Source organism: Zeugodacus cucurbitae, chromosome 5 (genome assembly GCF_028554725.1).
Source record: "Zeugodacus cucurbitae isolate PBARC_wt_2022May chromosome 5, idZeuCucr1.2, whole genome shotgun sequence".
NCBI classification, from domain to species: domain Eukaryota; kingdom Metazoa; phylum Arthropoda; class Insecta; order Diptera; family Tephritidae; genus Zeugodacus; species Zeugodacus cucurbitae.
In genome coordinates, this window is record NC_071670.1 from 28,034,586 (window position 1) to 28,061,845 (window position 27,260).

General features: G+C 35.8%; 1 protein-coding gene across 3 annotated transcripts in view; it reads left to right on the plus strand.

Annotated features, from left to right (window-relative positions):
* The first annotated feature begins 4,667 nt into the window (after positions 1–4,667).
* The window catches only part of LOC105215420 (dopamine D2-like receptor), a 238,830-nt gene continuing 216,237 nt past the window's right edge, over positions 4,668–27,260 (plus strand). For 2 of the 3 annotated variants that reach the window (XM_029042357.2, XM_054231258.1), the window contains exons 1-2: positions 4,668–5,048; positions 10,560–10,821. The gene's annotated coding sequence lies outside the window, so the exon portion shown is untranslated. The remainder of the gene's footprint in view (positions 5,049–10,559; positions 10,822–27,260) is intronic. The other variant, XM_054231257.1, reaches the window with a different exon arrangement.

The following is a 27,260-nucleotide window of genomic DNA, read 5'->3' on the forward strand; positions in this document are numbered from 1 at the left end:
ATCTTGGAAAAGACCCGCGAAAAGATGATCGACACACCTTTGTTGATTTTAAAGCTGCTATCGACTGCTCGATAAGAAACTGCGTATATGCCGTTATGTCTGAATTTGTGTTTTTTAAATTTTTGTGTAAACTGACGTTAAGCAATGTCGAAAGTTTCATCAGGATCGGAAAGGACTTCTCCGAGCCATTCGATACCAAAAGAGGTTCTCATACGAAATATGTCATCAAACAAACGGTCAGCGTCTAACGCATTTCGTCTATCTTGGAACCAGGATTAACACCAACAACAATTTTAGCCTAAGGTGCTTCTTTGGTCATGTTATCCGAATGGCAAAACCACTCCAGAGAAGGATCTGGCTGCTAAAGGAGCTTGGAGGAAACTTTCAGTTAAACATATAATTCAGAACAGTTGCCACTTGAATATTTTCTGAGAGAGTTGCTATCTGTTTGAAATTTAATGAAATTGGGGATACCTATAACAAATAAATAAGAACAAGTAAGAAAAGGCTAAGTTCGGATTCAACCGGACATTTTACATTTTGCAATTTAATGATGTAATTCTATAATAGTATAACACAATTTGGCCCATAACGAAAATCATCATATATATAATATGGCTGAGGTAATTCCTGAACCTATTTCAAACATGGTTGTGAACCGATTTTGCCCATATTCGTGTCATCAGGGTGTTAAGAAAATATTATATACAGAATTCCATTGAAATCGGTTGAGTATTTTTTGAGATATGGTTTTGGGTGACGTCACGCCTATTTTCCATTTTTTGTTAATCTGAGTGCGGCTTCCTTCTGCTATTTCGTATGTAAAATTTAGTGTTTATGGTGTAATATAGCTTTGTTGGTTTGCGAGATATATACAAAAAATGCCCACTTTCCCTTTCTAGTGCGATCACTTGTGTCATAAACTCTTTATTTAGCTTAGATAGTCTTGCAACTTTCCAAAGTTTTAGGTGACAGTTTACAATAATACGTGTAATGGGAAAACATGAAATTGCTTTACCGTGCAGCAACAGTTATTATACTCTCGCAACAAAAGTTACTATGAGAGTATTATAGTTTTGTCCACATAACGGTTGTTTGTAATTCCTAAAACTAAACGAGTTAGATATAGGGTTATATATACCAAAGTGATCAGGGTGACGAGTAAAGTTCAAATCCGGATGTCTGTCTGTCCGTCCGTCCGTCTGTCCGTCTGTCCGTCCGTGCAAGCTGTAACTTGAGTAAAAATTGAGATATCTTAATGAAACTTGGAACACGTATTCCTTGGCACCATAAGAAGGTTAAGTTCGAAGATGGGCGGAATCGGACCACTGCCACGCCCACAAAATGGCGATAACCAAAAGCACATAAAGAGGTATAACTAAGCCATAAATAAAGTTATGAAAATAAAATTTGGAACATAGGATCGCCTTAGGGAGGGGCACATTTGAATGTAATTTTTTAGGAAAAGTGGGCGTGACCCCGCCCCAAAATAGCTTTTTATTCATATCTCGCAAACCAATAGAGCTATATAAACCAAACAGTCCAAAAATGAAAGAAATCGGATAATAACCACGCCCACCTCCCATACAAAGAGAAATGCCAGAAACACCAAATTTTACATAAGAAATGGCAGAAGGAAGCTGCACTGAGATTTTTTTACAAAATGGAAAATGGGCGTGGTGTCGCCCACTTATGGGTCAAAAACCATATCTCAAGAACTACTCGACAGATTTCACTGTAATTTGGTTTATAATATTTTCATGACACCCTGATGACACTGGTGGAATATGGCGAAATCGGTTCACAAGTACGCCTACTTCCCATATAACTCCATTTTGAATCCTTCTGATTCGTTCACTTAATAATGTATACATAAGGAACCAATAAAGATAGCGAAATAACACTTTACGCAAATACTGTATTTGAGCTGTGACATCACTTGTGGAAAAATTGTCAAAATCGAACCATGACTTTTCAAGGCCCCTGATATCAAACATGAAGAACTCAGTGCCTAAGGGTAATTTTTCACCGAAAATATAGGTAAATCTCTAAATAAATTGCGAGAGTATAAAACGTTCGGTTGCACCCGAACTTAGTCTTTCTTTACTTGTTGTTTATTACTATGCTTCCGCACATAATAAGTAGGTCCTAGGTGCAGAGGTGCATTTATTATTGACTTATGCAATATTATAATACATTTAGAGAGAGAGAATAATGCAGGTCAAGGGGACATTTAATCTGCTTTGGAGTTTACTTGATTTTGTTATCTAATAATATAAATGCGCAGTTATTGCCATTGTTATACTTAATAAGTTATTACTGGTTGAACCTACTCCAACTGTATTTAAAATGTATGTATTCAGGGTTTTCAGCTCAAATGCATTTGGAAGTTACGTATACCACACGGACAACACAGAGGGAGAATATACATAGGTTTTGTGCACCGGAATCACTATAGCATTAGGCACTTTTTTGAAGTGTTATGGTTATTTAACTGATGTTGGACTGGAGTTTCAGAAAAGCAAAGCAAAATCTATTAAAAATATTCCTAAAAACTCTATATGAATAAAATTAATCTGCGTTTTATGTTCTGAATTGATTTATTAAATAGTGAGTACGGTTTGTTAATTTCTAGAATGATTATGCAGTGTTTACAAAGAGTTATATTAAAATTTTTTATTTTATAATAGGAAGCAGGATGCCAGAAAGGTAAATTCTTATGAAAATAGTTTTGATGATGTAAACTTTAAACTCTTAATTGTCAGAACTATGAGCTCTTTCTACTACTCCGTGTTTCAACTTTACGGTATCCCAACTAATTTTCAATAATTTTAGTTTCTACTACACTACTGGAAAAAATTAAGGGATCAAAAAAAATTCCAAATTTTTGGGCAAATTTCAACAGGCCGTAACTTCGAAAGAAATGGTCGTACAAGAAATCGGTAAAGAAGGAAATTATAGCTCCAAGTGTCTAGTTTTTGGATTAGAACTTTAACAATTTTTAGCCTCTGCGGTTTTTGAGAACTTCAAGGTAGCTTTTTTATTCAATTTCTTCTTTAAAATTTACTGTTTTTGATATTTTCTGTTAGTTAAAGGAAATATTATTAAGTTTGGTTGATATAGTATGAGTAGTTTGCGAGATATATACAAAAAACTTATTTGGGAGTGGAATCACGCCTACTTAAACAAAATACATCGCAATATGTACCTTCCTAATTTGATTTTCTCTACCAAATACTGCTTTTATAACTTTATTTACGGTTTAGTAATACTTTCCAATTTGATGTATGTGACAATGGCCCGATTTCGATCATTTTCAATAGTAACTCTCCCACGTTTCCAAGGAACATGTGTACCAAGTTTCATAACGATATCTTAATTTTTACCCTAATTATCCGACATGGACAAAGAGACAGACATTCGGATTTCAACTCGTCTCTTCATCCTGATTATTTTCAAATATGTATGTATCTAACCATATACCTAACGCATTTAGTTTTACGAGATACAACTACCGTTATGTGAATAAACTCTGTGCAACATGTTGTGAGGGAATAAAAAGAGGGAACAAATGAGCTAATCAATGAGGTCCAAAGCGATGATTGTCGAGATCGTCGAGCGCCATCTGGAGAAAACCGTGAGTGGGGAAAACTACTAATTCGTATGTGAAAATGACAGGTTGTAAAGAGGCGTAACGGTATATCATGAATACAAAACAATATTTGAAACAAAAATATCAACAAAATTCGAAAATAAATAAAACTTCGGCTATTAATGCATTTCCCTTAATTATGGCGGACTATTTATAACCCCGTTTTAAGTTTATAAATGGCATCAGTAGTACTCTTGATTGCTAAGACAGCGGATGCTCGTGTCCTTGATTTGAAGTTCACACAACAACGTTTAAATCAAATTAAAATTCTGATTTGTAAGACCAGAAGCCACTAACGTTCGAAGAGCATTTGATGAAGAGCATAGCCTCAAATGCAGTCCACAATATAACGGTATGTATTTATTTGTAAGAGAATAAGAGCATTTACTGCTGCAACAACTACAAGCATCATTTCAACTCGCAAACATAATTTTGTATGATGGCGAATTCTTATCAGCGAATGAATGGTGTGACGTCGTCTTGACTGGCAGGCAAGAAAGCGCCAGCTTGTCTACGACTGCCGGACACGGCAAATCAAACAGATGATTGTGAGAGCGAAAGGTGAGGGATGGCCGTAACAAACGCATGAGCATATGCGTACGCACAAATGCCGCCACTCAATTTCTACACGCACGAAGGCCCGAGCGTTGGACAGGAGCACGAAACGAGTGTTGTTGTGTACAACTCGTAGAGGAGTAGTTATTTGTAAATATATGTATGAATTTATTTGCAACGGTAAACACAAAGCACTGCCACACAAACGAGAGGCCTTAGCTGGTTTATTGAAGTCGACTGTTCGACTTTCGGCGAAGTTATTTCGAAAAGCTTGTGGAACGCATCACTGCAGGACACTGAGCGGGTCGTGGGCGAGCACACGAAGCTAAGCATGGCTGTGGAACATTTTGTTGCTGCGAGCGGCGGTAGCGGCTTGCGAATCGGGTGAATCTCCGAAGCCATCTGATACATACGAAATGTTGCGCAGCACTTGGCCGTGTCGCGGCAGTCGGTTATGAAATCTGGATGTGTTCGCACGTTTTTACGGCATGCAAATAACCCCTGGTTTGTGAGAATTTCGCGACGCGTTGCCACAAAATAAACCAAATCAAGTAAATAGCTTAACAATTTGGCTACCGAAGGGTGGCGTCGTTCTAGTAGACGTGTGTGCAAGGGGTGAACCCAATTGTACGGTGACAGGTGTTTGAAATAGTGTTTACAATTGAATGAAATATGAAATTAAATAATTCCATATAAAAACAAAATCAACGCAAAGTGATTTATATGATTCGAGCGTAGATTTCAAACGCAGTGATGCTAAGTGTGCTCTTTAAGTGGTTATTTGTGAGTACATTGATTTGCCGCCTGCGACGAATGCTGATTTGGCGCTGAAGAACCAGTGGTAAATTAGTGGCTAATCGTGTCTAATTGTCTAATTAAATTAATATCAGCCCAAACAATATTCACACACACACATACATCACACACATTTTGGTATGAGCAAATAATTTCTTACACATTTATCCTTTAATCAGATGTAAGCACACATTCACACCCACCCACATCCACACTCACACTCGTTTGAAAAGCATGCTGACAGCGCATTGGTGGCTCAATTCCAGCAGCCAGTGATTACTTACTCGCAGAATTCTGCATGCGAATGTGTTAATGCGGCAAATGAGCGACAAAAATAGAATGCAAACAAAAGCTTTACAAGACTGCGTACAGCTACCGATACAATCAACAGATAAGCATGTGAACTTGTATGGGAGAGCGTGTGTGTGCAAATGTACAAATGGGTAAACGCAGCAGTACGAATGCCACAGTGGAATTCCCATTTGTATATGGCTGTATACACTCATATATGTACATGTGTGCCTGTGTGTGTTTTGGTACGCGCCTGCGATATCCTGTTGATCTGAGTCTCCCACTCTGAGTGCCGGGGAGTGTATTCGGAATTACAATTAAACGCTGTTTCCATACAAACAGAGATAAATGTATGGCACATACACACGTTAATACATATATGTATATATATAACAGTGGCCCCTCCCACATAGTGAAGTCGCCTGTTTATATGTTGATACATGTTACATTCAACAGCTTTCGGTAATCAACATTCGCATACTGCATACTGCTGGAAAGACAATACTTATGCCCGCGAGCCGCGCTGTGGGGGTGCGGGTGCGTATGAGTAACAAGTGACTGGGTGAGTTCACCGCTCTGCGAACGAGCGACGATTTTTGCGTGACTGAGGCGCGCGGCTCGCTTTACTTAAGATGTCAGACCCCTTTAAATTGTTAATCATAGATAAATAATCGCATGCGATAAAAAAACGAAAAGAAACCTTGTGTCTTAATGTTTTGTTTGCTGGCTGCAATCAATTTGATTGCTCTTAACGCTGTGCTAGCCAGCTAATACCTGCTTGCCACTAAACAATTTCTAATTTATGCATAATTCAGTGTTCGTTTTGTGGCGCCTTTCCTAACTGCTGTGTATTGGTTCTGTTTTCGCGCCTTCATAGTTCCGTCGCCACAAAAGCCGGAATCTTCAACTTCTATGGTCACAACCCATTAAGTACAAACCAATGCAAAACAAACCAACTGAATACACAACGAAGACAAATGAAAGCCAAGCGAGAGATAAGCGTTAGCGTGTGAATAGTTGTGGCGAATATGATAGTGTCGAAATAATTGTTAGGCAAACCCGCGCTCACTTTGCCGTGGCTTATTTGTGACTGAATTTTGAATACTCTATTTCGGCAGACAACTCAAGTTGTTGTTGCTGCTAATATGAAAACTCTATTTTGACAGAAAATTGAAGTTAACATTTAATGAAGCCGTAACAATGTCATTCTATGCCTATCCTAAAATATTCTTAATGTTTAGAAAACGGTTGTTAATATTATTAATAATAATAATAACAACTATAACAAGTAAGAAAGGGCTAAGTTCGGGTCTCACCGAACATTTTATACTCTCGTAATTTATTTATTTTATTTTATTAATATAACAAACAATTTGACTCACATATTCGGCATATATATGGTATAAAGTCCATTGAGAGTTTGAAATCCCTAATATTAGGTATATGGAAGATAGGGGAAGTTATGTCCCGATTTCACTCATTGCAAGGATACATATTATTAAAAGAAAAATATTCCCTCTGAATTTCTTCAAAATATCTGATAGTCTTACTTATATTTTCGGTAAAAAATGAATTCGAAGCTCTGAGATCCTCATGTTGAATATATGGGGCCTTAAATACTTATGATCCGGCGATTTTTAGAAGGGTGATACCACACTATAATTGCAGTATTTGTGCACAGTTCTGTTCCGATTTATTCACTAGTGCTTACTTTATACTTTGTAAAGTAAACGATTCAGATCGACTTCAAAGTTCTGGTATATGGGAAGTATGCGTGGTTGTGAACCGATTTGGACTATTTTCATAACATATCATTGGGAAGCCAGGAAGATATTATGAACCGAATTTTAAAATTTTAAATTTTAAATTTTGTATACCATTTTGAGTTCAGCTCTTCTGTACCATCTTTATAATGAAATTTAAGGTTTCTTGTGGTATTCCTGAATTAAAACATTTTAAATAGTTTCCAACATATCGTTTGAATGGTAGGTGGGCGTGGTTTTAATCCGATTTCCTTCATTTTTGGAATGTATAAGGTAGTACATAAAAGAAATAACTATAGAAAGTTTTCTTGATATAGTTTTAGTAGTTTACGAGATTTGTACAAAAAATTTAGATCCAAAAACTTCCCCAAAAAATATATTCGAATATGCCTCTTCATAGTGCAATCCTTCATACAAAAATTTACTTCCATAGCTTAATTTATGGCTCAGTTATAGCTCTTTCTATGTTTTCGGTTATTCCCATTTTGTGGGCGTGGCAGTGGTCCTATTTCGCCCATCTTCGAACTTAACCTTCTTAAGGTGCCAAGAAATACGTGTACCAAGTTTCATAAAGATGTCTCAATTTTTACTCCAGCTACCTGTTGCACGGACGGACTGACGATGACGAAGAAAAGCAGAACAATAATTGAATCTTAAATAGAAATGAACATACACCTGCAATATTTCAAGTTTAATTCCAATCACTTATTTACAGAAAGCTTCATGCCACAAAATGTTTTAAAGTGCGAATTGAAAACCTTGAAGAATCAGATTGCAGTTTGTGGTGCTCTTTTTATTTTGAATAAATTAAAAACTCTAGACTGTACTGACTCATTGTAAATAGTGCATTTAATTAATTTTAAATATAAGCTTTTTTTATTTGTCAAAAATAGATGACGCCAGTGTCACTGTATAGAAACCGCCTAAAGGTATATAAAATTGTTTTGGGAACATTTTTTCAGAAATGTTTTGTAATTTCCTGAAAGTCGTTACCGTCGATGCATCAAATCTTCAATCCAATTATATATTAATTTTATTTAGTTTTTATGTGTGTTTCATTTCATACATTGTTTAATATCCTAATTGCTTGAGATTTCACCAACGTCTGTCAGATCCGCTAGTGCAACTACACTTAGTATAATATAAATTAAACTTTTTCCACTAAAACGCTTAATTTCATACTTTTTTTTCGCTAGTTTTGTTAAAAAATATGGACAAATTAAAAACAGATAGAAAACAAATTATCCGAAATTCATGTTGCAATATTTTTTTTACAAGAACATGTGAAATCCACGTTTTAGGTGAGACAACTAATTTGAATCGAAGAAATATTTTGAGATAAACATGATAATAATAGATAATTTACATTTAATTTTGGTTAGTATTTCGTTGTATAAGCCTTTAAATTCAATACTGACCAATATCAGGTACGACTTCAGCCTCATCGACCACCATGCTCCACTATGCGTGAAACATAGTGATAGTAGAACTATTGATTTTTTGTTGTTGAAATTTACTTTAAATAAAAATCAAACAAATCTAATATACTGTGTTTAAATAAAAAAATCCACAGATTTTCAGTCCGACGCCAATGGGAGACATCAAAGTCTGCGAATCGTTTTTGTTGAATCATAGTTAGAAGGGGTCACTTACATGTTTCTCTACCAAGCAAGCCAGGTAATACCAAACGCCGGTCAATTGTTCTCTTGGATATTAGACACTAAATACGTCCTAAAACTTTCCGGGTATTTTTTTAGGTTCAAGATTAGTAACGATGGTTTTAAAATTTTGCATATTCTACATGCTTTGCAATTTCGCTGTACGACTTCGTAGCTTAATAAAGGCCACAAATAGGCAAGAGTAGGGCAAGAGTGCATCTTGTGATTTTCAACAATTAAAAATGTTGAAGAAAAACATTCTCAGCAGTAAATACAATGTATATACCTACTAAAAATCGATAATATTATTAAACAGATAGCATAATTGTCGAATATTTGAGCTTTGAGTAGTGAATAGAGTAACGTATCTAATGCAAAAATTGTAAGCAAAGAAAATAATAACGAAAAATTCTTCTTCTTTTTGTTATGGAAAATAATGTATAAACGAATTTTTTTGACTAATTCTTTTTTATTTGTATTTTCTATTTTTTTTATTTAAACCGTTGGGAGAGACTTTAAATCATTACATTGCTCCGCTTTACAGATACTACTATGTTCTAGTTTTGCAGAAATCAACTTTATTTAAGGCTTTTTCAACTAACTTTATATTTAGGCATTCAGCTATTGCTAGGTAGCTTGATCTAATAAATTTATGTGTTTTACTGGTACACTCTTGCATTGCTTTTCGTCATTGTTGTTTGGTTAAATGAACTACAGTTGCCTAGTGATTCACTTAACTCAAGCGGCTTACCACTTCCACCGCTTCAACGAAGATGCCAGTCTCACATTCTTGCTTGATATTTTTGCTTCTTTGTCTTATCAAATCAAAATTTTTAATCTTCCAATGCGTTTCTATGTTTCGGTATCTAAGGAAGTAAATTCTCATCCAACCCTTTCCACTTAGTTCGACAGTGCTCTTTGGCTTATCATTTGGCGAAAAGCTCAAGCACATAAACTCCTTAGAAGAAAGACAAATAAAACTAAAGATAGTGAAAGGATATGCCTGCCAGTGCTGACTTTATTTCGAAGATTCATAAATTAAATATTTCTCAATCGGATTATTTTAACTATAATTTTAGGAGACTTAAGCCGTCGGAAGCATTCTAGAATATACAAACAAAATACCCACATAGAACTCTGTGAAATAATCATAATTAACTTCTGTGTATCCCGGAAAGGCTTCGTTCATATTTCGAACGAAAAACGCATTGAAAGCACTGTCAGAATTTAATGCAATTCAAATTCAGGTTAAAACCATCACCTATGGTCTGGTATAGAAGAAAAATAGTATTTTCGCACTGCAATCACAAGTTGCAAGCATTTAGGTTTTCCCGCCTTAAACCACTGCTTCTTATGTTACTTTTTCTCCGGTTTGGCTCATACAATTGTGATGCAAGTGATCGTATGCTTTTCTTGTGAAAATCGCATTCGTGAAATTTTATTTTACTTTGACACATCACGCGCCTGAGTGTGTGTTTGCAATGCAAAAATGCCAACTGTGCGTGCGTGATTCGGTTAGCAACGTGGCGCGTAGCAGATCCCGAAATGTATTCAAGCGACTGGGTATCAGCGACGAAGCTGCGAATACAAAGCGTTGTAACCGTGTCCATTTCGCTGTGATGCAGATACCGTCATGTTTGCGGTCTTAATACTGCCACATTTCGCTTCTGGTTCCATTTAAAAACTAATTAAACACAAATGGCATAAACACTTTTATCGCACACGTGCTGCAGTCAAGATATGCATACGCGAGAGAGCACACTCACACACATAACTCATATACACACTATGCCATACAAAAATACATATATATATTATATAAATGACGAAAAGTTCTTTCATAAGATTTTCGTGAGTGCAGTGCCAACTAAGCTGTGACAGTAACGGCGGAGACAGAGTCTGTCATTAACTTGGAAATAAAAAAAAATCATCTAAGAAGTATTACGGTGAAAATAATAAGTAGCAAAGTTACATACATATACTATATGTATGTATGCAAATAGTGAAAATGTTTATTTGCCTGAATTCAGTCAAGGTTGAAAATACAACGTCCCAACGTTAAAGGGGAGGTACGCAAAGTACTCAGCGCTGCATTCTAGTGCACATGGTAAGTAAGTATGTCAGAGTAGATGTTATAATTAGCAGCTAGCTAACTTCCGTCTTGAAGAAACTCATGCTTTTCGACGCTAAGTATCTTGCCCTTAAATGTTATGTAAACAAACTAGTTGAAAGTCCATATTTTGCGACGAGCTCAAAATATAGAGCCGACGGAAGTCGTCTTCAGGCACTTGAAGGCTTTAAAATAATTACCTTCATTTCTTTAAACGCTTTCTTATTTAAATGATTTTATTTCACCAGTTTTCTTCTCAATAAATCTTGACTCTCTATAATAAGGAGAGCAAAAACGGGGGAATTCTATAAAAGTAAGAGAAACATAGATGAGATGGCTTATAAGTGGAGTCTCAAAAGTACGGTTAGCTGAAATATTATAAAAAAAATTTAATTGTTAATAGCGCCCTCCTTAAGCGATATCTTGCTGCAATACTATAATTTTAGCGAAGAGGTCGCACAAGCGGTTCTCATCTAAACTGAAATGATCCTCGAAAGTAGATATTTGAATGAGGAAATATCATACATAACACTGTACAACACTCGGCTGGATTTCGAACCAAACTATTTTTTTCCGTGGTATTGAGACATAAGTAAAAAAGTGCACTTTCCGATTTTTTTAAGTTAACCTCCAAAATCGGAATATTTGGTTTCGAAGTTCGAAAAATGCTTTTTAAAATTGTTATTATTAATTACAGGATATAGTTTCTAAACCCAAAATATGGCTATAATCTACATTTTCCTATTAATTTAATGGTGTATAAAATTTTTGGCTTAAGCCTATATTAATAAGTTTTGTCCAATACCCAGAAAAAAGTCGATTTTGCGTATAGTGTAATTGACCTCATACACAGGGAATACTTGTGAGGAGAGATTTTTTTTAAACATTAAAAATACCATGCGTTAGGGTTTAGGAAACAGTTATTTAACTCTTTATCAGTTTAGTGTTTCAGATCCTACGTTTCTTAAAAAAAATATAGATTTATTGCTTTTAGGACTTTCACAAAACACATTTGAGCAGGCAAATGCCGCAACCCTATTATTTCCCAAATTAAGAATTTAATTGAAAATATTATTTTTACCGTTTTTCGAATATATGTACAGGTGTATCAATGAGAAACTAATCGCTTAATTGCTACCAATGTTGTTTATGTGTTTGCAAGCAATTTTGCACTTTTTATAATGAGTTCAGACTAATTAATTGCAATTTAAATTTTATAACATGCATTTTTCTACAAAAAGCTAGTTGTTGTAGTTTAATCACATGCTAGTTGATTTCGTGTAGTTGCACTAATCAACCCTGTTTTCTGAATTCGAGTGCAAAAGTTTGCGGTTGCAAAATAAATAAATGAATAGTATAAAAACGTGCAAAATATTACCGATGTTTAATTACTTTCATAAATACCGTGCTAATTTCAAATTTTTGTTTTTCAAAGAAATGGAATTTTTAATATTTTGATTCTATTAATTTGCAAAATTCGCGGAATTTGAATAGACTTATGAAGACCATGTCTGTAATGTGTGGAACTTAATCGGTTGACAATACGAATTCATTTTGTTCTCCACTAACCTGCTACTACTTTTTTTTATTAAAACTAGCGATATTGAAGTCATATTTTTATTACTTCATCCGCTTAAAACTTATTTAAGTACTACCATATCCCAAGGCTTTCAGCACTCTTTTATCTCTGTAGGAATTTTAATGCTCTATATACATCCTAAAGGATGATTACTCTTCATTGACTACGCTAGTATCGCAAAGGACCAAAACTAGTCTATGTGTGACTTTCTGGCCTACCAGACTAACCTAACCTAACCTAACTGCACTACCACTCTTAATGTTGGAAAGAATTTGCGACAAACTCCCTGGGGATAGGCGGCATAGTTCCAGTTTATTTCAATAATCAATATGCGTGTAGATTATGCGTTAATCAATTCTAATTTATTTGCCTGCATTAAACTGAAAATTGTTTCGCTGAAAAAAATATTGCGAAATTTGAATTGCTCTTGTTTAATGCTAAACAAATGTGTAACCATCAACAGAATATGAATTTATAATTCAAATTTATTCAAATAAAATCAACACGAAAAACTGCAATTTTTGTTAAGATTTTTAGTGTTTTTGTTTTTTTTTTCAGTATATAAACTGTAAGGTAGTTGCATGAAAGTGAAAAATCAACCGAATACCAATAAATCACACTGCGCGCTTTAAGAAATTTTACAAAATTTAATTGGCTGCAATGAAAAGACCAAACTCGCTGTATGTCCGAAAGTTTACAGGTAGACTTTTGTTTACTTGCGGCCATTTTCAAACCTCATAAAACACAACAGCGTTCATCGAACAGACTGTACTAGATCCGTCATTTATAAATGTATACGTGTGCTTGAAAGTTGATGTTTGAAATCCCCACAGCAAATCCCGCTTTAGATTAAGCATGCTCCTGAAACAACACTGACAGTAGCTCCATTTGGAGGAAATCGTGACTGAAGAGAACTACTAATTCTCAATACAAAAATATTAAGGAAATTCCAAAATAAATAAAACGTCCGCTATTAATTCATCATCTTCAATGATGCCATTTTGAGTTAAAGACTTTTAGGACCAACAATTCTGTCTGGATTTTAAAATTAGATATATAAATGTTGGATTGTTTGCAAAAAAAAGCTATTGCGCTTAAGCCATCATTACGACAATTTTGCTCTCAAATGAGACCCAATTAAGCATTATTTAGCAACTCGCTGGCGAAGTGCACTGTCCCTACTATCCCTACTATTCAAAGATAAATTTCTGTAACCTCAGTATTCTTAGTGTTCCATGGCCATAGCTGTTCCTTCCACATCTTCAAGCAACTCTTGAAGGAGCGGAAGGATCTCGGGCAGCTTAACGTAAAAGCGTTCTGGTCGCGGTTAGTTAGATAATACGTTTTAAAAGTTTTCCGAACGTTATTCTGTATAATACTGTAGCCGAGTTTCCTACAGAGCTGGATCATATTAAGGTAATAAATACATACATATGTAGGAGTATATGTCCCACATTTGTAAGAAACACAAGTATATGTACATATTATATAAAATAAAAATATTTATAAGAAATGCACAAACATACATTCTGACAACGACTGTCAAGCTCCCCCTATTACTTCGTTGGCTTTTGTGCGACAGTAGTTTGTCTATGCCTGCTCAGCGCTTGCTTTGCTGTGGCCCTTCTGAACGAGCAGATGCCATCTAATTGAAATTTGGTCATGTTGGGTTGACGATTTCGGGGCAAGTGCGACATATTGTTGTGATTTCTCCGGCATAAATTCATAGAAAGTCAACCGATGCGCCACCGACATGGCGGTGTATGTGTGTTTGAATTGCATCACTTACACACACACACACCCGCTTGGACATGCGGACGCACATTCTTACGTTTATAAAAATATCTTAGCACTGTGTAAGTTTGTGGGAACGAAACTAAAAAAGAACCGGACCTTATTGTTTGTAAACTTTTGATACTTTTTGTACAAAAAATCGCAAATTCAATTTGTGTTATTTTTGCTGAATAATGACATTTTATTGGAATTCGCACCACCCTTGTGTGTTCTGCCGTCATAAATAAATCTTTTTCCCTTTTTTCCAACTTTTTCAACTTTGCCAAGATATATAATGTCTTTGATGTTGAAATCTAAACTATTTGCGGACTTCTATCGATATTAATACAGATGAAAGCGAGGCATCAATCTGCTCTGGTGTGTGCTGTTAGCAAACACAAAAAACACATTATGTGGGGAAAGATTAAGTGAAAGGGCGAAGCAATTGGTTTGCACAAAATGAGCCATTGTTGGCGAGTTAATCATTTAGCCATTATCTTTGAAATTACAAATTAATAAAACTCTTTCATCGGGCGAATCTAAAGCAGTTCAAGGCTTGAGAGAAGATAACGGTGACAAGTTGATTTATACAATAACTTTTTAGAGGTAATTCAATACTTTACAGCTTCACGTAAAGTTTGTCAGTGTCATTTAGTGGTTTGAACTCCAGATCATTTAACACATAATAGCAATATGTTCCGTTTTCATAGTAAAAGTTTATATCTTGATGGCAACAGTGTAAATAATATTTATTTTAAGGGGTTACATCTAGTAGAATTATCACAAAATCGATTGATTGATTAATGATCGACACAGGCTTCTAAACTATATTTTCTAGTATTTTCGTTAAATAGCTTTTTTTATTACCGATAAAAATTGATAAATCGATACCGATAAACCGACCGATAAATCTCGAGATTTTGTGATTATTAATTAGTTGTCATTAGTGCATCGAGTGCAAATTCTAGAGACCATTTCTGTGGTAAGGTTTTTCGTTTCGATTATCACTTCGCCTTTTCATGATTTCGCCTTGAAAAATCCAATAATGCTTTCTGTTTTCAAGTCAGTCTATGAGAATTACTACGTCTTTCCAAAGATCACCTGTAAATTGACATAAGTCAAATAGAGATAAATTAATAATTAGATGGACTAAAGGAAAACAGAAGTAATAATTAAGGCCAAGTAAAGTGGTCCTTAGCAGGTTAAGTAATAAAGTAACTTAAGTGATGGTGTGTTCATTAAAGCGACTCGAGCAGCTAACTTTACACCGTCGACTTCTAAAACCAAACTGACGAATGCCTTAAAAGTGAAACAGAAAGTGAAATTAAATATTTACAAATCTGAAATAAAAAACAATTTAGCCAACTTCAAGGATTTTTCAATTTTTCATTTCTATCCTTAAGACGTGGCTCTAACTCCTGTTAATGTATGCAAATAAAAATCAGACTTAAAGGCGCTGCCACACAGCTAGAAATAAAGTCACTGCATTTCCATTTTTCATTCTCACTTACTTTGCGCTCCAAACGTTCGAGCTTCAAACTCATTTTACAAAGAAAAAATTATATACATACAAATGTGTAGATGTATGAGTGAGAAGGTATACAGTAATGAATGTCTAGAGATAAATGTTTGAGCTTCCTTGGGCTAAACTATGTCGCTGCGGGGCTTTTCCATCAATGACAGCAAATTAAATAGAATTTCACTTGAAATAGAAAATTGTCGATTATCATTTGTCAAAAGAGCCGTGCTGCTGACCCTGTCATAAGGAGACATCAAATAAATAATCTACAAAAATAAATAACCAAATATCTGTATATACATATACATAAATATATATATATATATATATATATATATATATATATATATATATAAACTTATGTACATACGCACAAAACAGCTATATCAACGAAAAGGAAAGGGAGTAATATTAGAAACCAATTTTAGGCGAGGGAATCAAAATCAATTTGAAATTCAACAATTTATGCTTAAGCAGCTTTCGCTTTGTTGGTTTGTCGGTGTCTCCACAACCTGTTGTTGCTATTATTGATGCGTATAATTGTGGAATTGTCTGTAGTGGATTCATCATTATTATATTCATTCCACAAATGAGTAAAATACTCACGAGTTTATTATCAGGTTTTGAAGACAATTGGATATCGTTGAACCTGGAAAATTTGCAAGAGGTACATAAGAAATTGAAGTTGTTAATATCGCTTTTGGATCTGCGTCCATACGAGCATAAGGGCCATAGCAGTATGAGATGTATATCGCTTGCAAATACACAAAACAACAACAACAAAGTTCAGAAAAAAAAGTTGTTGAAACACAGTTAAGTGATTTTATACCATTCGCTACTTTTTAGTGAACGTAACTAAAAGGAAATGTGAAAATATTAATTTCAGCAGACGTCGAGAGTATTCGGCAAATACACACGGGATTTAAATTGTTGGGTGTCTGTGTGTAGGAGCCATTAATCAAAAGTACCAAAATTGTGATTTTTCTTGGCAGGGTTCCTCACAAACCTCACGTTTGTGCACAGTACTATTTGCACTAAATTTTAATCAAAAGCAACTGCTGCGGCACCGGATATTATGCAACGGATTGTCGGGTAGTGATTTGGGATAACGTTTCGCAAGAAACTCATGTGCGTTTAATTTATGGAAATACTCTTATTTCCACACACACACACATGCAGATATGGTACATATGCAAATATAAATAAAAGCAACATTTATAATTTAATCCGAAAGACTTTGGGTATCTTCAACTTAAGTGGAATTTAGATGCCAACTGCCAACTTTAAACATACATAAAAACCTCCTTGAATTCTTTAGCTAAGAGTCTTCCCAATTGGAAATCAGTTGCGGGTAATTTATTTAATAATTTTCTGGCGACTTTGAATTTGACTTATTGACTCTCGAACGGGTTCAATAATAGTTCGAAAGCAATAAATGGTATCAAGGTACTGGTAAATAATAATTGCGTATATCCGTAAGTCAGCGAAAAAATAGTCCATCTTTGATTTACGATAGTCTCCTAAAAAACGAAGTGCTTTGACCGGTTTCTTTATTTTATTTACGAACGGAAGAGGATTGTAAATACAGTAATCCCCGCTTAAGTTCCCCTTCTTGACGTTCAAGACTTTTGAGACACTTAAGCGGGAAAGGCACTTATTATAAATGAATCCCGAGGGTCACTGTAACGCGAAGTTCGCTGTGATTTGGAAAATGATACTAGAACTAACTAAGTGATGTACTTTGATACAAATCAAATATTTTTAGGCACAGATTGTGTCATTGCTCCTCGCGTGATTCGTAATGTTCCAAGCACTTGAAATTTTCCTGCAGGCTCTCCGAGTCAAACACATACATATGTGTGTGCGTGAAATGATTCCAAAGTTTAATAAATATTTATGTACATGCTCAGTAAAAAAAAATCCTCCTAAAGGAGCTGCTAAACCGGAAGGGATACGCCATGTAAATACACTTTACGCGTGTGCATTAAAGCTCACTTCCAAACATTGGTTTGACCCCTACTACATCCAATTACCGGATGTTGATAGCCTAAAATGACTTGTTTTGTACTTATGTGAGGCTTAACGTCAAATACATATATATGCATATTTATATACATATAATACATAACATATATGTATATATACAAATATGTATGTACTGAGAATTATTTGTCGTATGTTGCGTATTTCTTGTTGATGGCTATACGTACTATATACTCAAGGCTATCAATAATTGTAACTTGCAACGGATAGTTACAGAAATTAGTGTATGTTATGGGCAAACGAACAAAAAAAGTGGGAAACACACTTAGACTATGAAAGCCAGTCCAGGATCCCACTTGATTAGGTAATAGGATTCCACTAAGAAGAGGTGAGCTTTACTAAGGGTGAAGAACTCGGTAGACCTGCTGCGATTCACCTTAGGATCTGGCGACTGTGTAAGCGGGGCACACCTGTCCAGTAATAAACCGCAATAGGGCAACGTCGTTCCTATATGTTTCCATGGTATTAGTAGTGAAACACACGTGCCTGAGCTTGCAAGCTCATCAGCTTTATAATTTCCCGCGATTCCGCTATGGCCAGGAACCCAGGCTAGTCTAATCGAAAAGTACATATAACAATGCAACTGATAGTGAAATTAAGCATTCCTTCAGCTGCTTTGACCGTATAGTCAGCGAACTCTACTAGCAGAGTGGATCGTCATCCCTCTAAAGGTTGCTGCACTCCGAAGCAATATATCCGACGCTGCCTTAATAGACTCTGAGCAGCGGGGAGTAGCGCTTTCTTCCTGAAATATATGTATATTAGCATTTTTATTGCAAAGGAAAATTAGTTTTATATTATGAATCGAATAAAAATATTTATCTTTGGGGGCATGGATCATAATAGTTTGAATCGAATTGTTTACGTTAATAAATTGTATTTGGAGAGTAATATATATTAATTTATTATAATATACACATATGTTTTTGTCGGTTAGCAACACTATGAGATCAATATTTGCCACGTAATTATATGAATACTCTACCTATACATACTTATTATTCAGGAGTAAATTCAGGTTATAAATTTCTGCAGCATTTATGAAAATAGAATTCATTTAACGGTCACTTGTAGCTGCTCGCTCTTGATGGGCATATTTATATTAAAACCAATTGCATAGAAGGTCGCTTTTGTACTTATCTCCTTCTAATACTAGCCTACTTATAAGATCATCGACGACAGAAGAGGTATGCATCGTTTATATCATAACGAAGTCCCTCTGATGTGCTATACCTTGTATTTTCTTAGCGTTATTACTTGAGATTTCGCTTTCTCAGACCACCAACTTTCATCGGTTTTTGTATTTCGACGTCTGGGCGTCTCATTAAGATATTTGTGTAATACATTTTACACACTTTTGATTGCTGATTGGTTCCAATTTTGTGTTTATATTTATGTATTTGTGAGTCTCATTTTTTAATATCCACTGACTACGTTCAGTTCTTAGTTTTTAACGGTGAAACTGGTAGTATGGGGTACAATATTGTTTTTACTGTTATTTTAAATAGAGTAAATATATGTATTAACTTGTAGTTGTAGTCTGAAAGGTCGAGAGTCAAATGAGAACCCACTAAAATGTTGTTCGCATTAGCGCACAATGTAAATATTTGCCCGAAGTGGACGTCGACGCCGAGTGGCTGCTTGTGTTAATGTAAAAATTAATATTTGATTTAAATTCTTCACAGTCTGCATGAATTCCGCTACTTTCGAGCTCACGCCAAAGCTGCGAATAGAATAAAATAATGTATTATTTATTCAAATGCCGGGTGGTTGATGGAAGCAATTAACGGGCACATAGTAAAACTACGACGAGACGGCCGAGAGATATAATCTGGTTTCACGATGGGCCATTCGAACACCATTCAAAATAAAGGTGATTTATGAAGCGGAAAATATGAATTTTAAGTGTAAACTTGGGAGCATTGAAGCTACTCGCCTGCCAAAGAGTCGATGTGCTTGAGATTAAGTGGTACTGTCTTCTGCACTGCTGTATATACCGTTGTTGTTTCTTTAATATACTCGGCAGTAAAATTAAACTTTATTGAGCTACATGAACTTCATTTATATTGTTTATATAGTTGACCTTCGTAGATAATTTCGTATACCTGGAAACCAGTATCAACAACACCAACAATGTCAGCCTTGAAATCCAGCGCAGAATCACTCTTGCCAGCAGGTGCTACTTTGGACTGAGTAGGCAAATGAAAAGTAAAGTCCTCTCTAGGCGAACCAAAATCAAACTCTAGAAGTCGCTTATCATTCCCGTCCTGCTTTATGGTGCAGAAGCTTGGACGATGTCAACATCAGATGAGACGACACTAGGAGTTTTCAAGAGGAAAATTTTGCGCAAGATTTATGGTCCTCAGGACATTGGCAACGGCGACCGTAGACGATGGAACATAGAGCTGTACGAGCTATACGACGATATTGACATAGTTCAGCGATTAAAAAGACAGCGGCTACGCTGGCTAGGTCATGTTGTCCGAATGGACGAGAACACTCCAGCTCTCAAAGTGTTCGATGCAGTACCCGCCGGAGGAAGCAGAGGAAGGGGAAGGCCTCCACTCCGTTGGAGGGACCAGGTGGAGAGCGACCTGGTTACACTTGGAATCTCCAACTGGCGCCGACTTGACTTGTTCAAATAACGGTTTAATTCGGTAGGTGGACAACGCATGCGACCACTTCTCTCTGTAACCATTTGTATAGAATTTGCTGATCCCGCGTGTCCGATTGCTCTTAACATATGTAGATATAAGCAGAGTGATGGGCTGATAACAACTTTTAACTATATTGATTCCGATTTCTATTACTAATATGTGGGAGAATCTTCTGTAACCAGGGTAACTTTAGTATATGCTAATATAATATTTCTATCAAATTTATTTGACAAGTCTAATTTCCATATCGCAATATGTACCAACTATAGTTTGTTAGATTGGTTTTACAAATCAATGTATCGGAAAATAATATGTCCTTATGGTCTATATTAATAAAAACCAAACCCAACCCTAAGTTTTAGGAGAGAGTGAACTACTACTTTCCAAGTCCTATGGTCGAACACTTTTTCGGACGGACATCGAAAAATATTGAAAGATAGTCTCCTTTGTCTTCCTTACGCTTTTATTGTGCTTATTTTATTAATATGCTATTTATTATTAACATTATCAAATAAAATAAATATATAGCCGGTGGAAGAAGACTTAGACAGTTAAAGACAGGTACTTTGTTAGGTCAAAAAATTGAATTTAATACGAGACTTCCTTGCGCCTTGAATCATTTACAAATCAACTTAAGTGTTAGTTATCTCTTTCAACTAGAAGAGGGTGAGAAATTCTATGGATTTCTTCAGGTTTACATCGGTTCTTTCAATCGCGTATGAGTTAAACAAGACCACATCAAGCTTACAATTTAGCTAGCTGTTTGAGTATTCTCCTTTTCCTAATTTAACATGATTATTCATATTCATTGAGCTAATTATTATTTTGGGTTATATATCCTACATCACACATACATATATTCAGTGATACAAATATACGTATCATTTATACGTTTACAATAGGTAAACATTAAATGTTGTTTTCCGCTCTCTGGATTGCGAAGATCGAACAGCAGCACAATTTCCTCAATGCCAGGCGTGTTTTTTTGTTGCATTTTTTAGCGTCCACAGATACAGATGGTTACTGGAGACGACCATCGTTAAAGTCAAAGAGTGTACGCGTGACACTTTGAGCATTTATGGGTATCAAATGAAAGGGTATTGCGACATTAAGGACATTAAGGACGATATTTAGTATTTTGGTCACGCAGAAATTGCTACTTTCCTGCCGATTGCAGCAAGTAGCGAGAAACTTACGAGTGGCAGTCACTACACACATCTATACATTCATATTTGCCATTGTTGCCAAAATCTCGGCCATATGTGCGAGTGTGTGTGAGTGGAAGTCATAAATGGCGGTGCAATTACTCTCAACTTACTGCAGAGTAGCACTTCGTATGGACATTCGAATTCGTACGGCATTTGTGTCCTATCGAAGAAATTATTGCAAATTGCTAAATTTGTTTTAATGTTTTTGGCTGAAAAGAGCAAATGGGCCACGCGGACGCTATAATACCCAAATGTCTCAATATACTCCTTTTTTATATTCATTGAAAACCATTTGATATTTTTAGTATCCGAAGTTGGCTGATTTTATTATCAATCATTTGGCGCTGTAAAAGGAATTATAAAAGAGATCATAAATGAAATAATTGTGGGAAAACTCGCCTTATACATAGATACATAAATATATATATATATATATTAGCTGTAATGTGTAGAAGCGTGAGATATTTTTTTATAAATCCAGCCTATTCTTAAAAGTCAGACTTTTATATACACACATACTTATGGTTTCCGATTGTTCCTATTAAATAAGTCGCTGATTTGAATTTGAAAATTGAATGGTGTTCATGCGATTTATGGACCAACCAAAATTTTGGCGATGTATTGAACTTCAAAAAGTCCTTATTTATCCAGGTTTGATCAACCATTCTTTTCATAAAAATAATTTGTTCGTATTTAAATATTAAATAATTTATGCCAATTACGATAGTATTACTTAAATACTTTTGGTTCCTGCCGCTGTAGTAAGAACAGTTACTTAAAGTCAGTTCAGTAGTGATAGAGTTTCTGCATATAATAATATTACTCTATATGTGTTTATTGCTGTATCCATAGCCCGAATATAACTATGACATTTCAAGGCCCCAGATACCTATGGGAAATTTTTCACCGAAATATCTGTAAATCTTTCATATATTCTATAGAAATTCAGTGGAAATGACCTATTGCTATCCCATTTGCTGCCGCCACTGCTCTGGAAGTTGTCATCTTGTCTCCGCATGCTCGACCTTTCTTCATTCTGGTTGGTCTTACCTTCGAGTCGGTTACAAATCCTGACTTTGTACCTTGCACAGCTCTTTTGATTTTAACCCTTGTTATGCTTCTTCCGGAGCCCCTCTTGTTGCCAGAGTTGGAACCCTCGGTCGAATGCGGCGGAGAGAGAAGAAGTTCTACCAGTTTTTCGGTATTTATGCTCACAGCGCTCTCTCGATCCAAATCTTCATGGAATGGGGCACCCGCGCGCTGTAGAGCTGGCTTGGCAGTAGCACTACAACCACCGCAACCTGCTTTTGTTGCAGTGGAGGTGTGGTCCCTGGCGACACAGCTTAAAGTATCGCCCGCTATGCTGTGCCCAATATAGGGGGATGAATGGGGCACCTGCCTACACTGCCAAGACTTAGCCAGTCATAGATAGCTTGAGACCACAGCAGTATCACCCATTGCTCAGTCGACATCCGCGCGGAGGATATAGCCAAAAGGAATTTTTGTCGATTTTTATTTTAAGTCTTCGGAAACATATTTCAAACAGTTAATTATATAGAGAATAAAGTCCCTTAAACAAATTTTAAATTTTGTCAATATTTGATCGGAAAAATTAGGCGACTTTCAAAAAATATATAAATGCCCCACAGGATGCTCAAATACATTCGGCACATGTACGAAGATATTGCCTTAGGCTCACTCATTATAATATCGTTTAAGAACTCTGGGCTTTCCGATGATCTCATGTGTGTGAAGGCATACATACTTACTTACACTTACACATATCGTGTGTCGGTGTATGTATTGGTTCAATGTAGTAAACACACCACGAACTTGGCGACGACACTGCTCCACTCACAAAGTTCTCTAATTACTCTTCGGATAAGGAAGAATGAAAGTAGTATTAAAAGTTCAACATTACGATTCTCATCTCGAAGTGTTTATCTCAATTATTGGTTTTCGACGTCCCTTTAGTTCTTTAATTCCTACTATTCGTGAACACAGCTGAACTTTTATTTATTTATTTTACTTTTTTTTGTTTTCTTTCACTGCAATTCCGGTCGTTGCCACCGCTTTCATCTCTTAACACAAGTACTTGTATGCCGTTTGAATCCTTATTGTTTCCGTGCCACAATAAATTTCAAGGACTTTGTTTTCGTGTGCCAAAGTTGACGTTAGTTGGTGGTTGGTTAGTGCGGCTGGCGACCACGAAAGTTGCCAAATTGTTTGAACGAAAGCAAATGGTACTGGAATATTAAATAAGTTTGATGGCTTAGCCGACGAGAGAAACTTGGGTGTGAGCGTCTTGAGAGTTCGTGGTGGCGGCAGATGGTTGGATGTATGTATATACATATGTATACCATATACTTTAGTTATCGTCTCTGAATTGCGTCTAAAATAAACTGGAAAACAATTAAAGCGGTTCCCTAAGTCATTGTTCGTCTTTCGTGATAAATAATTAAGTGGCTACAGATAATATGTTCTAAAAAAATGGAATACAACCCATAAGATTTTTGTGATTGCATTTTTTGAATTGAAAATAAAGTATCTTGATCGCAATTATGAATTTTTTTTATAAAATTTAAGATTAAAATTTATTGTTTCAAATTAATTCCGTTCTCTTCAAAGTACTGTCCTTCGACCGCGTACCAATAAATGATTCATTCTCCGAAACATTTTGTATACTTAAAGTACGGTAAGGCTCAGGGTTCACATTAATTTTTTCATGAGATGTTGTTCTCATCTACCACCTCTTTGATGTTTATCCTCAGCGGATTCATGATTACTTTTAAAACGTCATTTTTATATAATAATGTGTGCCTTTAGTACTTTTCGGTACATTACTACTTAGAGGCACCTTTTATCACTTGTGGCCTTGATGTTAGAATGAATCTTCTCGGGTATGTGTTTCATTATTTTCATTATAAATTACGTTCTTGGAAGATGCCCGGCCAGTTTTCGACGATGGGATCAATATTATTGCCGGCTGTCCGAGTGATTGTTTGGTTTCAGTATCGTTCGGTGGTTCTTCCACGTAAATATTTCCTCCAACTTTCTCTGGATTAATAATATAATTGTCAAAACTGTAATTTAGTTTTCTGTGTGCCTTCTTAATTATCTTACAATCGGGTAGAACTATAGGCATAATTCATTATCTGGCTTTCTGAGCGTTTTGATACTTACATACTTATATGCAAACATAAATCCTTTGTCAGTTCCGTTATGCTACTCAAAACCACAGATAAACAACATTCACAAATTCTTGTACACGTGCAATTACAACAACATTAGATTTGCGTTGCGTGATATACCACATCCACAAGTGTGTCTGTATGAGTGTAAGCACAAATTGAAATGGTAAACATATTTGTAAGTGTTCGTGTAAATTTGCAACATTTCGGTTGTTCTACAGCTTTTATTTATTATTTTAAATTACCCTTGAATCAACCGTCTGCGATCCTCGGGAAATGGTTGTTTTTGTTTGGCTGAAATGGCTGCCAGATGTTACCGGCTACGAAGCTTTCGAACATCGATAAATATGTAAACACCACCAACCTAAACATTTTTCAACTGACTCACTCTAAAATAAGGAGGTTCATGTTTCCAAGTAATAGCTGCTTCTTAATTAGCAAAAGTGAATTTGTTGTATTAATTTATATTTGTTGTATTTGTAGCACATATATATTAGGGACAAGTTGGTATTGAAACGAAAATTCATCGAACTCTCTTTATATACAGTGAAACCTCTCTTTGACGGCCACTCGCCGTCCAGCGATTTTTCTCCGTGCATGAGAGGTGTCTGTCTAAGAGAGGGTCATTTGTTGTAAATATTTTACTTGGTACATGAAAATATGTCCGCTCAAGGATGTGTCCATCTAATAGAGGTATCCGTAAGGAGAGGTTCTGTTACATGTAAGTACACCGTCTTAAGTTATTGATAACCTCACATTTTCGTTGAAAAGGGTTTATTGTTGCAAGTGTTGCAGATTCTACAAAGCGAAGCAATAAACCGTTAAAGTAACAACTGTAAAAGTAACGGCAAACGCAACATGCCGACAAGCAACAAACTGCAAAATAATAAATGCTTTTCTTGAAGCTGTTCGCATAGAACTTTCAACACACATACACACAAACTGTTGTTGAATTTCTACTATTGGTAGAAGTACGTAGAAACATACCTACACATGTTCTTTTCAGAAGATCCATTTTCACCTAGTGAACTTTAAGTTCCGCTCCACAAATTAATCATGACACATTCAATACAGACATTTAAAGACTAGGTATATTTAAATAGAAAAACAATAAAATACGAGTTTTGAAATAGATATTTGAATTAGATATTTTATAAGTCTGTAGTCACACACTACATTTAAGCACGGCTTCACCAGATTTTTACTTCAAAAAATTTTATATCACAGTGTGGTCTTTTCCCTGTGGGTCCAGTTAGAATTTATCCAAAGTATAATATTTTTTCTGAGCGTATATTTAGAGTCAAAAAGCCCTACCTTTTTGGAATAGTCATCTAATACATACGTTTTAAAGTGTCATTGAGAATAGTTGTTAGCGGGTTACTTTGGATGTATACCGCAAGAGGGAGAATTTCAAACTGATTCAAACTAATCTATTTGGAAAATTTTGATTTCAACCGATTCCATACTATTCGAGACTAATCGGTTGATGACTTTTACCATAAACAATACCTTAGAATCGGAGCCTCATGATACGCTTAGAAAATTTTACGCCGGCTAACCGCCCTTTACTAGACATCAAAATAATCATCTAAACTTATCTGGAGCTTCATTTAAGTCTCGAAACTCTAGATCCAGAAACAGAGCGTTAACAAGAATTTTCGCAACGCGCTTCACGTAATAGAAATTTATGTAATGAAGAATTTTACGAAGAAACTGATACTTAAGCTTGTGCACTGGCATATACCTTCACTTACATACGTATTCTCATGAAAGACATGAAAGTTGAAAAGCAGGATGCGAATGGCTAAGTGACCCACTTCCTTTGCCTGTTCAAAAGTCGAAGGCTGCCGCCGCTGACTTCGTGTGGCAGCAAGTGAGCGTTGTGTGGCAAGTGCCGATAGTATTGGCCACCTTAATGCTCATATCGTTTTAGCTCAGTGGCTCAGCATACGGCCCGGCGGCTGAACGCCTGCTGAATTGCAACGATTCCAAACAAAAAGCTGCGCTCGTACACACAGTGCTGCCGTTGAAGGATTTACGGAATTTATGCCGGTTGTGGGTATTGTGGTTACTGCGATTGGTTTAATATTGAGTTGGTCGATTTTTCATTTTGTGTTTAATGTGCTCAATGTGTCAAATAACAGCTCAGCAGTAAGGAATCGGCAGAGAATGTGCGAAGAAATTTGATGCCTAAGCTCATATTTTAAATGTGTTGGCTCGGCTGTGTTCGGCTGGGAGTGTGGGCTCTTATGTGAAACCACACTCATTTTTAACAATTACGAGCTATACTATTTTTCAAGTGTTTTAATTTGGCAAGATTTATGTGTTAATTTTGCCACACAGCAGAATATGCAAACGTATAAGCTGCTGGGGATTAAGAAACGCACCACATGAATGCATATTTAGAGATTCTATTTAATTGATTATTGGGTTGGAAGTTCATTAAATGTATTTAAAATTACAGGC